Genomic DNA, 10,153 nt, shown 5'->3' on the forward strand with positions numbered 1-10,153 from the left:
TGTATCCGGCCTCTGAGCACAGGGTACACAAGGTTCTCACCATTAGAGAATGCACCCTAGATTCAGCTGGTTTTAATATTGTGTTGTCAAGCACACTGCTCTCCAGGTCCGCCTAGCAGTTCAGTCTTTGGCATAGAGAGGGCCAACATGTGTTCAACACCTAGTACAGCAAGTGTGCTCGATGGCTGTCAAAGGGAAGGGGCTGCCCATGCTGTTGGAGGAATGTTGAGTTGGTGTTGTCTGCATCAGCAGGACAGCTGTTTTCAGCACTAGCTGAGAATATGTACTTGACAACCCGAGTTGGTTTCCATAGCAAAGAAATATCCCAGAGTCCCTAAATTATTATTTTTTATTATTTGTGTTGAGGCAGCACTGAGGATGGCCATTCCTCTTAGGCACTATGCAGACACATGGGCTAAGGCCAGAAATGACATATAAACCGGTGTAAGTGATCGGACACCAGTTCAAATCTGTAACACAACAAAAGGTCAGTGCACATAAACTGCTTTCTGGACTGAGCCACTGTAGGCATGCAGCTGCATTTCCAGAATCAAAAGTTAATGCCTGTTCACTTGCTCATCAGTTCAATCTATGCAGCTTAGACTAACCTGTGAAGATTGAATTGAATTGAATTGATTCAGCCTCCTGCTTTTTGACTGTCTGAACTTAGCCATAAAGCATTCTGCTTCAGGCTGAGGCCAAGTGTTTGGAGCACAGATGGGGCCCAACCCCATGGATGGATCTGGACTTCTTCACCACAGCTCAAGAATAGCCAGCTGCAGGAGTGCTCTCATTTTGGTTCAGTATTTGAAAACTGGTTATGAAGCTCCAGGCAGATTTTATTCTGCATTCATGCTCTGAGAGGAGATCTTTTTCTGGATTTATCATTTTCAAGTAGATTTTTGGATCTGTTTACTTGCTTGCTCACTTCTTCCCTCTTTACCTTGTTGCTGTTAAAATAATGAGCTCAGAGTTCACCTGTATGCTTGCACCTGGAAAGACAGACAACAAAAAAAAAGAAAAGAAAACAAAAGACACTGTCAGGGAAGTTACCCAATAAAATTTGTCTCGGTGGGGAATTCTGCCAGCATAGTTGTATTAGTATAGTTAAACCAGTATAGGCATGACCAGATAGCACTACATATAGTTTCATAGTTGGTAGGGTTGGAAGGAACCTGAGCAGATCATCACGTTCAACCCCCATGGCAGGAAAGAGTAGTGGAGTCAAAAGACCCTGGCCAAGTGTTCATCCAGCCTCCTTTTAAAGACCCCCAGGGTAGGATCCAGCACCACTTCGCTTGGAAGTTGGTTCCAGATCCTAGCCGCCCTGACAGTGAAGTAGCGCCTCCTGATATCTAGCCTGAATCTACCCTCTGCCAGCTTGTGACTGTTACTTCTTGTCACTCCTGGTAGTGCTCGGGGGAACAGGGACTCCCCCAATGCCTGCTGGTCCCCCCTGACTAGTTTGTAAACAGCCACTAAATCCCCCCTCAGCCTCCTCTTGTAGAGGCTGAACAGGTTCAGGTCCTGTAGCCTCTCCTCGTAGGGCCTGCCCTGCTGCCCCCTGATCATGCGGGTGGCCCTCCTCTGGACCCTCTCCATGTTGTCCACATCCCTCCTGAAGTGCGGCACCCAGAACCGGACTCAGTACTCCAACTGCAGCCTGACCAGTGTCACATAGAGGGGGAGGATCATCTCCTTGGACCTGCTTGAGATGCATCTGTGGATGCATGACAAGGTGTAGTTGGCCTTCCTGACCGCGTCCCCACACTGCCGGCCCATGTTCATTTTGGCCTCAATAATGACTCCAAAATCCTTCTCTGCCTCTGCACTGACGAGAAGGGAGTTCCCCAGCCTGTAGGTCTGCTGCTGGTTCTTCCTCCCCAGGTGCAGTGCCTTGCACTTGTCAGTGTTGAAACCCATCCTGTTCACATCCTCCCACCCCTGTAGCCTGTCCAGATCTGATTACAGCCTATTCCTTCCTTCTAGCGTGCCCACATCCCCCCACATCTTAGTGTCATCAGTGAATTTGAACAGGGTGCATTTTACCCCTTTGTCCAAGTCGCTGATGAAGATGTTGAACAGTGCGGGCCCGAGGACCAAGCCCTGGGGGACCCCACTGCCCACATCCCTCCAGGTCGAATAAGATCCATCCACCACCACTCTCTGGGTGCGGCCCTCTAGCCAGTTAGTGGCCCATCTGACTGTGTAGGCACTGACACCACAGTCTCCTAGTTTTTTAATGAGAATGGGGTGAGAGACAGTGTCAAAGGCCTTCCTAAAGTCCAGAAAGACTATATCTACTGTAACACCTGCATCCAGGGATTTGGTGACCTCGTCATAGAAGGCCACCAGGTTGGTCTGACAGGACCTGCCTCTAATGAACCCATGTTGGTTGCCCCTAAACACAGTCTCCCCTGCTGGCCCCTCGTGGACATACACCAGGATAATTTTCTCAAAAAGCTTCCTGAGGACCGAGGTAAGACTAATGGGCCTATAGTTTCCTGGGTCCTCCTTCCTCCCTTTTTTGAAAATGGGAACCACATTGGCCCTTTTCCAGTTCTCTGGCACATCGCCAGAGCACCACGAGTGCTTGTAAAGCTGTGCCAGAGGTCCCGCAACAACCTGTGCTAGTTCCCTCAGCACTCTGGGGTGGAGGTCATCAGGACCTGCTGATTGAAATACGTCCAGTACCTCCAGAAGTTCCCTGACTAGGTCCTTGCTGACTCTAGGCCTGGGTATGCCTCCCACGGGGCTTACGGGGGTCCCAGTGGGGGGGATAACCAGGTCCGTACTCAGAAAATGGAGGCAAAGTAATTGTTAAATAGGTTAGCTTTGCTGTCTAATGCAACAACCAGATTTCCTAGTGTGTCCTGCAGAGGCCCACCTTACCCGGTACCTTCTTTTTACCCCCTATGTATTTAAAAAATGACTTCTTGTTGTCCTTGATCCAGGTTGCTAGTCCCAGTTCCATCTCTGCCTTGGCCTTCCTGACCGCCCCCCTACAGTCCCAAGCAACAAAGGTATAGTCCTCTCTGGTGATGGCCCCTCCCTTCCAATGGGTCTATGCCTCCTTTTTAGTTTGGAGACATTTCCGGATACTTTTGGTGAGCCATGGGGGCCTTTGGACCTTCTTGCCCCCTTTGATCCGTGTAGGGATTACCTCCTTTTGGGCTTGGAGGATCATCTCCCATCTCCTTAAGGAACGACCACACTTCTTGGACAACCAACCCCCCTTCCTGCCCCCCCCCACCCCAGGGACCTCAGAGTCTCCCCCACTAATCTCCTTACCTCATTGAAATCTGCCCTCCTGAAGTCCAGGACTGCAACCTTGCTGCAGGCCTTCGCCACCTTGCACTGGATGGTGAATTCCAGCAGGCAATGATCACCGTCGCCCAGGTGATCAAGCACCCGCAGTCCCCCCACCAAGTCATCACCCGTGGCCAAGACCAGATCCAACAAGGCGTCTCCTCTGGTGGGGCTGTGCACTTTCTGGGTTAGATGGAGGTCTTGTAGCTCAGCTAGGAACCTACGTGAGCAGTCAGACCTGGCTGACTGCTCCTCCCAGCAGATGGGAAAGTTTAGGTCGCCCATGATGACCACATCCTTTGACCTAACTGCCTCCGTGAGCTGACTTAAGAATTCCTGGTCTAGCTCTTCTCATTTGTTGGGTGGTCTGTAGTAGACCCTCACCATTAAGTCCCTTTCTCCGTGACCTCCTTGTATTCTAACCCAGAGCACTTTGGTCTGCCCCTCCTCTGACCCAGTGCTGCTCATTGAGGATGTGTATTGATCCTTGACATAGAGCGCCACACCCCCACCATTCCTCCCTGTCCTATCTCTCCTGTACAGCCTATAGCCCTTGATGTTCACCACCCAGTCATGCGTTGGGTCCCACCACATTTCGGTGAGCCCCACTATGTCTGGGTTGGTGTTAGCTAGCAGGAGGGCAAGTTCCTCCTGCTTGTTCCCCATACTGCGAGCATTACTGTAGAGGCATTTGAGGCCTCCTGAAGATGCATGCACTGCCCCCCTAATCCCAATACTACCCAGGCCCTGTGTTATTATCCTCTGTATAGTCATTAAACTCTCTATATCATACTGTGTTATTATACTCTCTAGAGTCATTAAACTACATAGGGCTTGTAACTCTACCATAACCCTTATACATAGAGCTATCTGGGTTTAACTATGTCAGTATCATTACAACAGTGAAATATGCCATGTAGGTAAGTCCTGGCTTATGCTGCAGGTTTCCACCGGTATAGCTATGTCTGTCAGGATTTGATGAGGTGGGACTCAACCCATGGTGATCCATGATGAGCATAAATTTGGAACTTATCAGGTAATATTTGAAGAGTTCTATTCCCCACTTGATGGTGAAGCACTCCCGTTCCACTGTGGTGTAGCGGACCTCATGTTTCAAGAGTCTACTATTAGCATAGGTCATGGATCTATTGTCTCCATCCACTTTGAGTTAAAACAGCCCCAAGGGCCATTCCTGAAGTGTCTGTCTCTAGGTAAAAAGGTTTGCTAAAGCCTGGTGTGAACAACACAGGCTCCCCACATAGGGACTTCTTGACCATCTCAAAAGACCTTTGCACCTCTTCAAATGTGTTCCAAATGCTCTCTTATCTTGAACCTCTGGGGCCATCAGGATCTGCCAGTAACCTTTTGTCATTGTAATGTATTGTCCAATTTTTTCTAGCATCTCTTCAATGTGGGGCATGGGGAATGCATCAAATTTAGCTACTTCATTGACTTTTCTAAAATCCAAGCAGAGTCTTAGCATCTCATCTGGCTTATGTAGCACTACTAGCGGACTCTGCCATTGGATCCAGAAATCCTTAGTGATGCCTCTAGTTATCATGTGCATAATCTCCCATCATGCAGCCTCTTGGAGCCCTTGGGAAAAGCCCCTCCAATGCTCCTGGATCACCACTTCTGGTGGAGTGTGCATATGATGGACAACCCCCAGAACCAGTCCTGGTTCCTCCCAGAAGAAACCCTGGAATCCCTCTATCACTCTGGCTAGTTGTCTCTTCTGCTCTTGGGTCAAATGTTCTCCCCACAGTGGCACTCTCTCCTTCTGCTCCCCAAGGAACTCCCTAAGGCGGGGGCCAAGTTCTAGGGAATCTGGTCCTGGATCTAGTAAAAACCCTTCCTGCCCCCTCCATGCCTTCAACAAGTTTACATGAAATACTTGTTTCTATACAACTGTACAACTTCTTCCTTGGCCCCTACCCTTTTTATTATCCAGTATAGGAGTTCTCCCCTCAAAACAGGGTATTGTGTAACCATCTACAGTTTTCTAATTTCGTCATCCCGCTGAACCACACTGTCCTCATAAATGAAACATTTCCTCTCTTACTTGGTCTTCTCAGAACTGCTCTTGCCCTGTCAGATGCTCCAAATCTATTTATTTGACTCTCTCTCCCTCTTCACTATCCTGACCCATCATTGCCTCAATCTTTTCTCTTTTTTTCTTTTCAGCAACACAGTATTTCTTGCACCTCCGAGGTCTGCTGGAAAATTGTCAACAACTCTGGCCAGTCATGCCCCAGGATCATTGAGCATGGTAAATGGTCTGCCAAGCCCACTGGTAACTCTTGTGTCTTACCCAACACAGCCATCTTCATTTTCCTACAGGGATATACCTGACATTTCCCATGCACACACATCAATTTCTTGGGGTCTGTGAGTTTGCCTACTTCTGGGGGAACAAGAGTCTATACTAATCAAAGTCTGTACTAATCAAAGTCTGTATCCTGTGTCAATCATATCTAGGTACTCCTTATTGTCTAACATTACCATCACAGTAGCCTGCAGCAGTACCCCACTGGCATTGGCTCTGAAATTACAGTCCATAGACTCTGGTCTTTCCATGTCACTTCGTCCTTCCCTGGAGGGGTACAGCGTGCCTTGTGGCAAACCCCATCCATCTTTAAACTTTGGATACATCCCGGCTCTGTGTCCCTGTTCACCACAAGAATAGCATCTATCATCTTTTTGCAAGCTCTCCTGGCAAGGATCACATCCACTTCGAGTCACACCCCATACTCCCCACCCAATGGGCAAAGCCACTTTGAATCTTCCCCCTTGAGGGTTGATTCTTTCAGCCTCCTAAAAAGGTTCAGCAAGGTTTAATGCCTCCTCCAGGTTTTAGGGCTGGTGCTGGCATACCCATTGTTGTGTCCCTTCAGCTAGGTCCCCAATAAATTGTTCTACTTCAGCCAGGATTTGAGTTTCCAGCTTAACTCACTGTTGAGCTAAGTCTCTTAAGGACTGTAGCAGTACCCTGGGTCGCTTCTCCTCTTGGCTCTTTCTTGTTCTGAATTGTAGATGGTATGTCTCAGTCAATACCTCCATTCAATATAATATTGCTTCCTTTCATTTTTTGTAATCTCCAGCCTCTTTGCAAGGCATAGCCCTGTAGGCTGCCTGTTAACAGAGTTCCCAGTTGATATGCACGGTGCACAATGGCCCAACCAGCAGCTAGGGCCACCCTTTCAAAGGCTTCTAACTAGGCCTAAATAGGCCTCCAGGTCCTCATCCCGGTCCATCTTAGGCATCTTATACCCCTCTGCAGGTCCTGCCTTGGTGCCTTGTCATAATTCCAGCTTCTCATTGAGCACCTGTTGATGGCCAAACAAAGCACTCTGGGCCACCGGTTCTTCAACGCTTGCTCACAAAACTCCTCCATTTGCCTCTGCTGTCCCTGCAGAAGCTGGATAAGCAAATCCTGTACCTGTAGGGCAGCCGCACCTTGGGGCAACCCCGTGTCATCCTTGCCATGTCTCTGTGCTGAGTAGACCCTGAAGTTCATCACCAGGGAAAAAAAAAAAAAAAAGGAAAAACTCCCTTCTTAAATCTTTCTTTTTCCTAGTTTTTCCTTCCCGGTCAATACACCAAAATTTGTCAGTCATCGCTGCCTTCCCAGCATAGGGGAGGAAGTCTTGGTGGCCTATGGTAGCCATGTCCTCAATAAGACTACCAAGTATGTAGCTACCAAGTATGTTCTCCTTGAATCTAGGGAGCTCTGATCCTCACAGTCTCACCTGCCACAACTTTGATGGAATCTTTCATGCGGTGATTTTCAATACAGGAACTGTCCCTCTCCTCAAAAGGGAGCCACTGTACCACCAGTCTTAACACAGCTGGCCCTCTGGGTCAGCTATGGGGCCCTAGAGGCCAAAGTGGGAGCTGCTCCAGCCCCTACACTCTCACCTCAAACCTCCAATTGTAACTACTAGGCCTGTACGAAGCAGATAGTATTCGCTTCAGATTCAGCTGATTTGGGGGACAGTGATTCAATTCAGTGATTCGAATCACTGTCCCAAATAGATTCAGCCAAATCTAATTCAGAGATTTGGCCACAGCTGAATTGGCCGAATCTCCAAATCAGCCCTACCCCTGCCAGCTTTCAATGGCTGCCCTGCCCGCTCTCCCAGCTCCTGGCCCTTTAAAAAAAAAAGGCCCCACCCACTGGCTGCTGCCAGGCAGGGGGCAATACCCGTTGCCCCCCACTGCCCAACGCTGCATGGGGGCCTCTGCCATGAGCTCCCCAACCCCCACCTGCTCTCCTAGTCCCCACCCTGCCATGGCTGCCCTGCCCGCCCCAGCTTCTGGCCCTTTACAAAAAAAAAAAAAAGCCCTGACTCACCAGCTGCTGCCAGGTGAGGTGGCTAATCCCTGTTGCCCTGCACTGCCCCACACTGCATGGGGGGGCTTTGCCATGAGCCCCTAGAAGCCTCAACACCACTGCAGCAGTCAATGAGTGGGGGCTTTTTTTTAAAGAGCTGGGAGCTGGGGCCAGGTGGGAAAGCCACGGCAGGGGCTGGGAGAGTGGGTGGGAGTCAGGGGGCGCTCAGGGGGCTGGGGAAGAAGACAGGGGATGGGGCCTGTCAGGGGGCCCCCCATGGGCTCCTCCACCCTCCTCTGGACCCCCTCCTCCGCCCCCTACTTACCAGCATGGAATCTGGGTCTAGCTCCCTGCTGCAGCAAGTGGGGAATGCCCGAATTGCTGAAGCTCTCTGAATCTTTTCTGAATTGATTCAAAGAACTTTGAATTGATTCAGACCTTTAAATTGGTCTCCTGATTTGATTCGGATTCGGCGCTTTGGCCACCGAATCGGGCAGAATCTCTTCTGAATTGAGTCAGCACCCAAAGCTTCACACAGCTCTAGTAAATACTCCATATCATCTCTGATCCCCATATGAGGTCTGCAGTCAGTTAGCATTAGTCCAAGTCTTATTCACACTCAGCTTTGCAGCTGAAGGTGCTGGGCTTTGCCCCACATATCCCTAATAGTCTGTTTTTAATAAGCACAACAAAAAGTGAGCAGCTCAGCTGCTCCTCACCTGTTCGTTGTCCCATGCGCTCTGCACTCTGTTCCCTTCCATGCCTCAGTTCCAGGAGCTTCATAAAGGCTCCAGCTGCTCCTCCTTTCCCCTTGGTGAACACTGCTGCTGCACAGCTGTGGCCTGTAATCCCTGCCAAGGCAATGACTAGGTCTGTTGCAGCCAGCCAGCTGTTTGTCATTAGGACTGGCATGGGTTTCTGGCCCTGTCCCCAATCCCCAAGCCTGACTACACCAGCAAGTGACTCTGCCACTGGCCTCTGATCCTCCAGTGTAGTCGGGTGTGGGGAATGACCCTGGCCTGGCCTGCTTGGCTTCCAGAGGGAACCACTGTCTGGGCGGATCCCAGATGCACCGCAGGTAAGGGAGGGGGTGTAACTGGGGTTTCCCTTCCCTTCTCCCCAGCTGTTTTGCCAGACAAGCAAAACTACAAAACCAGCTAAGAAGCTGGAATCATATATGACTAGATTCCACCACATTCCTGGCTCGTTAGCACTGCAGGAGGCCATTGGACACACAGCTGCCAGTATGTGGGCCCGCAACAGGGTGTATCATGGTTATGTGCTCCAGTGCCATTGGGGCAGAGGCTGAAACCACATGTGGGCACAAGTAGGGCTTGCTACTACCCATATCTCTCTTCAATATGTAGGCAGAGTTTCTAGCCCTTTGCATGCCCACCACCTTTCTTTGCCAAGGTGGTGGCTAAAAGGGGGTTGGGCAAAGGCAGAGAATAGGAAGATATGGGTATAATCATGAATTTTATTACACTAATGAGAGGTGTTCCATTACAGGCTGCTTTGTTTGGCTACCGTTGGTCTGCGCAGGTGGTCAGGGAATGACACCTCACTAATGCAAGGTCAGGTTTCTCTGCTTCTTTCCCTCTACCTCTCAGCACTTTTAATCTTGCAGTTGTCCAAGTAACATTTGTCTGCACCTGCACTGGGATAGGCCCAGCCCTTAATGTTATCTTAGTTATTAAACTGCATCCAAAGAGCAGTGTCACAATATAACACCATGCACAGAAACTGGGACATGCATGCAGTCAGAGAACTAATGTGTTTCCTTTAACACATTGTCTTTGAAATACACTGGTATTGGCACATGCTGACTAGCTAACACCAGATGCTTGCACATGGGTAATCCTGGCTTGCTGGCATTCACATGGAAGTATTTCTCTGCTATGTGTATACTCACAATCTGTGAAACACTCACATTTGGACACATGCATCTGTCATGCTCACTGGAACAGTGCACAGGGCAGACACTATTCCATGACTCTCACCCCCTCTAAAAAGTGAATTCACCTGCATGAACACTGAGCTGCTGCTTGTCTGCACCACAACATCTGCCTGTATATTAATAAAAACAGCATGGCTGGCAAAATTGCTTAGAAAATAGAATTATTAGCATTAACTGGATTGACCAGTCTGCTGAATGCTACTTGCAATAAAAGAAACAGTAGCTACTCTACTCTCCACCCTTTACATACAGTGGCTGGCCAGGTGTCACCTTAGGTCAAGAGATGTGAAACCTGAACTAGCTGTGACTGCCTGGAACAGCCCTAGAGGATACTTTGCCTTGCTTCTGGTTTGAACAAGCTTTAATGGGTAATAATAACCAATTTCCAGCAGTGCACATAGGCTCAAAGAATATCCATGGATTAAACAGATGCTCCAGCCATGGTACATGAATGCACATGCATCCTTCATGGACTAACAACTGTATGCTTGCATTTACAGGACAACTAATTTGCAAAAGATCTTGAGGAATGCTCAGCTGGTAGCTGCTCTCTG

At 49.2% G+C, this 10,153-nt stretch overlaps 1 long non-coding RNA gene across 1 annotated transcript; it reads right to left on the reverse strand.

The window, feature by feature from the left end:
• Positions 1 to 337: 337 nt before the first annotated feature.
• Positions 338 to 8,619, reverse strand: LOC132250125 (uncharacterized). The gene is made up of 2 exons (XR_009461703.1): positions 8,362 to 8,619; positions 338 to 992 (listed from the first exon to the last, which is right to left on the reverse strand). It is a non-coding gene; the product is annotated as an uncharacterized LOC132250125 (long non-coding RNA).
• Between the last annotated feature and the right edge of the window lie 1,534 nt (positions 8,620 to 10,153).

This window comes from Alligator mississippiensis, chromosome 1, assembly GCF_030867095.1.
Source record: "Alligator mississippiensis isolate rAllMis1 chromosome 1, rAllMis1, whole genome shotgun sequence".
Taxonomy (NCBI): Eukaryota; Metazoa; Chordata; order Crocodylia; family Alligatoridae; genus Alligator; species Alligator mississippiensis.